Source organism: Ixodes scapularis, unplaced genomic scaffold (genome assembly GCF_016920785.2).
Source record: "Ixodes scapularis isolate PalLabHiFi unplaced genomic scaffold, ASM1692078v2 PGA_scaffold0__279_contigs__length_252992795, whole genome shotgun sequence".
Classification (NCBI taxonomy): Eukaryota; Metazoa; Arthropoda; class Arachnida; order Ixodida; family Ixodidae; genus Ixodes; species Ixodes scapularis.
Window position 1 is genome coordinate 218,735,425 of NW_024609835.1, and position 6,000 is coordinate 218,741,424.

General features: G+C 47.3%; 1 pseudogene; it reads left to right on the plus strand.

Moving 5' to 3' along the window:
• Window positions 1-202: 202 nt before the first annotated feature.
• LOC120843507 lies at window positions 203-4,184 on the plus strand (annotated as a pseudogene).
• The last annotated feature ends 1,816 nt before the right edge of the window (window positions 4,185-6,000 follow it).

Below are 6,000 nucleotides of genomic sequence, written 5' to 3' on the forward strand. Positions count from 1 at the left end.
CATGAAAGGGCGGTCTTGGTGTTCTGAGAGAGCTCGACTCCGGAAATATTAATTGGCGGATCAAATCCTGAGCTCGTGTTAGCCCGGCTTGAGGTGGCCACCCCCGCAACACCAAGGGGTGCACGACAAGAATGTCGTGCACCCCTCGGTGTTTCAAGCCCTCGGCTTCCACTCCCACAACTGGTCATCAGGTCACAGGATCATGCAGATATCACGCAAAGAATTGTCTGAAGAGCTCCGACTGACAGCGGCTGTTCTTCCGGGATTCATGACATCGTGCTTCGGACCATCCTACGGCAAGCACGCGTCGTTTATCTTTCTGCAGGAAGCCGCTGCGCAGCTCTTGGAGTCATCCTGGAGGGATGTAATTGCGGGGGTGGCCACCTCAAGCCGGGCTAACACGAGCTCAGGATTTGATCCGCCAATTAATGTTTCCGGAGTCGAGCTCTCTGAGAACACCAAGACCGCCCTTTCATGTGGCCCCAAGTTTGCACCGGACTCCCAGGTGCCGAGAATCGATCAGCTAGCTGCGGTGCATCAGGTGGCATCAACGGTTCCAGAAAAAGAACGCCACGAGTTCCTGGGAGCAGCGGTGCGATCCGTGTGCACCCACCCTGTGCCGGCGCCCTCCACCAAGTTCACCGTCAAGTCAGCTGTGGATGAACTCCGATCTTCAGACCTCAAGCTTCTTGAGGCCGACAAGACTGGAGGTTTCGTCGTCATGGGTGAGGACCAGTACCGGCAGAGGGTAGAACAAGCTCATGACAAAAACTTTCGTCGAGTAAAGGGGCGGCCTTCGGGGTCTGTTCGGTCCAGAGTTAGAGAGCTGTGCTCCGAGCTTAATCTCCCGAAACTCAAAAGTTCCGTCATGAAACCATCCAAGCAGTACTTATCCCTGTTCTTCTCAGCGAAGACTCACAAACCGGAATTGCCCTTCCGCTCCATTGTTTCGGAAGGCGGAAGCTGGCAGAAGCCCCTTGCGCTTTTTCTCCAAAAACACCTCTCCCTTCTCACCCCTTCCCAGCCGTTCCGAATTCGTAACTCTAACGAGCTAATTACGGTTTTGACTCCCTTACATAACGCGCCCGTTCCACTGTCAGTGTTTTCTTACGACATCGAGGATATGTATTATAGTTTAAACATTCCTTTCCTAATTAAGTGCGTTGATGAGGCCATCAATGAGTTCGGCCTGTGCAGGTTCCAGAACGCTTCAGGCATTCCACTGTCTGGGTTTATCCAGTTGCTCCAGCTTTACCTCCGCTCTACAATGATTGAGCAGAACGGAGAAGTGTTTATTCAAAAATCAGGTGTATGCATTGGGTCTTGCCTGGCACCGGTGCTGAGTGAAATCTATCTTTCCTTCGTAGATAGGACAATCGACGAGGAACTACGGAGCATCGTGCCCGGATGTCAGGTAGTGCGCTATGTGGATGACTATCTTGTAATTCACCCCACAGGAACCCCGGTCCATTCTATTTCGCCTTGTTTTCTCAGCGCGGCAGGCAGCCTCAACTTTAAGAGAGAAGACCCCACGGAGGAGGGACTGCAGTACTTAGACATCAGGTTGAATACGACTGAGACGGGTATCTGCTGGGCGTTTCGGCAACGTTCGGAGAAACCAGTTCTTCCCTTTTCCAGCTCCCATTCCAGGTCCGTTAAGACGGGGGTGGTCACTTCGTTGATCACCTCTGCACGCAGCAGGTCGTGCAGTCACCACTCAACCTCGAGTGCGAAAACACAATTTAACCGCCTTCTCAAGGCAGGGTACCCGATGGACCTTCTCAGTTCTGTCACGCAGAGGCTCATCGTAAATCGAACTCCCCGCACCTCACGGGCTGCTCCGGGCGGGAGGATCGCCTGCATTCCCTACATGCATAACGTGGCGCACCGCGTCAAGTCTCTCGCGTCCCGCTTTGGCACCAAGGTCATTTTCAAATGCAGGTTCAAACTGGGTTCCATGTGCAAACTGGTTAACAACGCCAGTTCCCCCCCAGCATGTGCAAAAAAACACGGCTCTCAATTCGTTCGATGCGCAAAAGAAAAAGTCTACTCGATTCCTTTGACCTGCGGTGCGGAATATATCGGCCAAACAGGCCGATGCATAAATGATCGCCTCCGAGAACACCACATTGAATGCGCGTCACAGCCAGAGGGGTCATTGCATCCTATTATAGTTCACGGTAAGGAGTGCCAGGCATGCACGCCTTTGTTCAACGAGACCAAAGTAGTTGGGGGACACCGGGAGCGCTATGGGAGGGAGATAATTGAAGCTTATTAGCCCCGAGAGCGAACACAAGCGTCGCTGCGGTCGCCGCGCCCGGATTGGGTGAGGTGTACCGTGACGTCAGGGGGAGTACTCCGCTCCGCGATCTCGCATCGGCTCGCTTCCCAGCACCGGTTTCCTGGTTTGGCGTTGTGTGCCGCAAGCTCTTCGAGGAGCTGGACTTCGTTTACTCGGTGTACATGACGTTTAGTTAGGCCGATATTAACGTGCTTCCGTACATTTTATAAGCCTGCTTGTCCCTTTTAACTTTAAAATTGGGTTAAAAATCCCGAAAGCTATCGGTGGAGGCAATTCCGCCGATGAACCTCCCCGTCCGTCCACACGACACAAGGCAATCTTGCGAGGGGTCGGTGAAGCGGTGGCGCGAGTGTTTCAAAAGCTGGAATTCTGTTCCTTGCACGTTCACGATTTAAGACGATATCACATCCCGCTTTCAAGGCATTTGAAGTGGCATTTATATCATGGGCCTTTGGGGTGGTCGGAAAATTAGCTCGCGACTTTGAATCTGCGCTGCCACTCTGCATGCGCTGGTTCGCACATGTTTTAAAGGCCATGCGTCTGATGATCTTGAAAGTGCTCGTGGAACAGGGTTGTTTCAGATAAATGTAGCTTCTTCGTGAATTAATTATATAGTTTACACACGCATGCAGGCATATTTCTTAGAAGCTGCCCAATTACTGGAAATTAGCTTGTATGGTTGCAGCAAAAACGGCCGAATTGCCCCCAGTTGTCTGTAAATGTATCGGCCAAACTATGCACGGCAATAGTGCCGTAATATGGAATGTTTATACTTTTTCCTGTCATTCTTTATTCCAGCCTTGGGTATTCCGAAAATACACCGTTTAGTCTGAATTGTCATTTTCAATTAAAAGGGACACTGCAGAAGGTCTCCAAAAGATTCTTCAGCCTCCAAACTCCCTAGAGCTGGACTCTCTGACATCAGAGAAAAACAGGAGTAAAAGCAAGCATTCGAACGTCTGCCCAGTGGTAGATGCAGCACTATCAGCAGAAAATGTGGAACCTGTGAAGGGCGACAGTCTGCGGGAGAAAAGCTTCAGGTATTTTAGCTTCAGGACAATTCGATTTAAGTAAAATTTCAATTTTAGGGCTTAAGGGGCTAATAACGAGCTAGACACCTTCGCTAACGTTTGTTGTGCATTACTTGGGGGTTGATATAAACAAGTCCACAGATACCACCCGTGTAGTCTATTGAAATACTATCCGAATCCAGCAAAGGTCAAATGCGAGCAATGTATATAATAAATGTTCCTTGTTTTTTTTGTTTTTTTTTTTTACTTTGCCCCTGCACTTGGGCTGTCTTACTTGTAATTCTCTCTTCATGGCCCAGGCTGTATTTAACATGTTGCTCGAACAGCATGCAGCTTTTCTGCTTCGGCAATCTTGTTTAAAAACAGAGATACAAAAAAAAATAATATACATAACCTGCCAATTCATTCAGACCATCAGCATCATTTATTGTGCGAGATGTAAATCTATAGTGATGCTCCTGCAATCGTGGCCATATTTCTTTATTTTCATATACCAGCTGCGATTCATGCGTTGCCTGCCCTGTCAACCATGCTTAAAATGTTGGTTGAAGTTTCGCCTGTAGCTACAGACCATACCTCAATAAAGGCACATAAAAAAAAAAGTTTCACTTCAACGAAAAACACGCCAAAAAAATTAAATAGAAACGAGAGCGCCGTCAGCTACCGTCGTCACAGCCTCCACAGGGCGAGCGGGCCGAGTCGGGGAAAAATTCTCTCCTCGCCGTGACGTCACCCCGGTTCGCCGTAAGGGGGCGCCACGCGAACTTCTCGGGGCTAATAGGATGACTACCACCAAGAATAACATTGCTTCCCCATCCCTCTCGTTGACAAAACCAGAACTGGTGTTTCTGAGGCCGGCGTTTTCTCGGACTCCAATTGCACAACCTTGAACAACTAGACCCCCCCCCTCGGCCTTCGGCCGTCAATCAGCTTCGTATGCGGAAACGCTATCTTCCCTTCCCTCCCCCCTTTTCTTCCCTCTCAACCTTCTCTCCCTTCTTTTCTCCCTCTTGCTCGTTCCCCCTTTCCCCACCGACGGTTGTTGGTGCAGACTTCGCTGGCGTCAAATATATGTTGTTGTAAACTGAAAGCTTGTACATGTCTGTTTTTGTCCCTCTGTTTGTTTTGTGCTTTCTTACTGTTAAAACTTTTTAGGATCCATCTTTCTTGTGGTTCCCATCGTTTCAATGTGGTACCGGGGAATCGGGCTGGCTTTTGCCTGAAGAGCGCACACTTCATTGGCATCTCCACGATTTCAAGTTCGTGTGAGACATAATGCAAATGTTGATGGATTCTTTAGCATACAAGGTGAGTCAAACTTGCAGCATATAACATACTCACGCATCCTTATCTTGAGTATGCATCTAAAGTCGGATACCTGCATACCCGTCTCATCAAGCAGCTTGATGTTTAACCCCATGTAGTTTCCACAATTTATTGTCTTCAGGTGTACCGTACCAGTAACAGCATTAGAAGATCTAAGGGCTTTAGAAGTATTTTATAATATGTACAAGTAACTGCACCTGTCAGTAAAGCTGCCTGCACATTTGTGAAGTGTTAAGAAAGCATGGCAGTTGTGAAATACAACTGGCAGTTGTGAAATAAATTAAATTGTGACTGATTTTGTTCTTTTAACGTCATCTGTGCTTATGTATTTTCATGGAGATTTTGATCTCGCATTCACTTGTTTGGGATTCTTCTCTAGATGAGATTTAAATTATTTTTGCCTCATTCCCTTTTACTGAAATAACCTGCAATTGCTTGACTCTTTTCTTAGATTTGATGTAGACTCCAGAGGCCTTAAATGCACCTACAAGAATTAATATGTATGAATACTGACGTGTTGAATAGAGAACTTTAAGGTCTACATTAAAATTGTATAAAAGTAACATTCGTAAGCACTCGATTAGGTGCTGAACCCGGGCGCTGGTTCCCAATTCTGCACCAGGTTTCTAGCCCTAGGACGCTGGTCCAGGGATATAAAAGCAGAGTTAATCGTAATAAAACCTAGATCCTTTTTTTTTTTTGTTAGGATGCACGACAAACAAAGAAGATACAGACGCTGATAAAATTACGGAGTATCAAAACTAAACGAAAACAAATTTTGCATTTCTAAAAACGGTTTCATTAAATAAAATAAAGAAAATAGTATTTATTACGCTCGGAAGAATAGCGGCACCGCGTAGCCCCGTTGTCCGTACCGAGAGGCTCACGGTGTCGCAAATTTTTACAGCATGCACAGAAACACGTAGCGATTTTTATCATTAATAGTACTGCAGTCAGCTTAAAAATGTTAGCTTAGCGTCAACCGCATCAACGCTTCCCCGATTAAAAAGAAAATAGTATCTTGCTTTCTGTGCCGACAAACTCTTTTTAGCGCCCGTAGGCCAAACCCTCCCAAAAGGTCGCCAAGGACATATTAAAAATTAGTGAATAATTTAAAATCGTGAAGAATATAATCGCGATTCGGCGGTCCGATATGATGATTAAAAGCGACTTGCAATTCCTGTGAAGCCGAACACTACGCACTCACGAGACACTGACCTAATAAAACTCGGTAGGGACGATTGGGACGATTATCGAAAGCCCTTTCGGGATCCACGGTTGGACGAACAGATCTAGAGCGGCTTCAGGACGGTCGGATGCGAATGCGGGCTGGTAATTGCC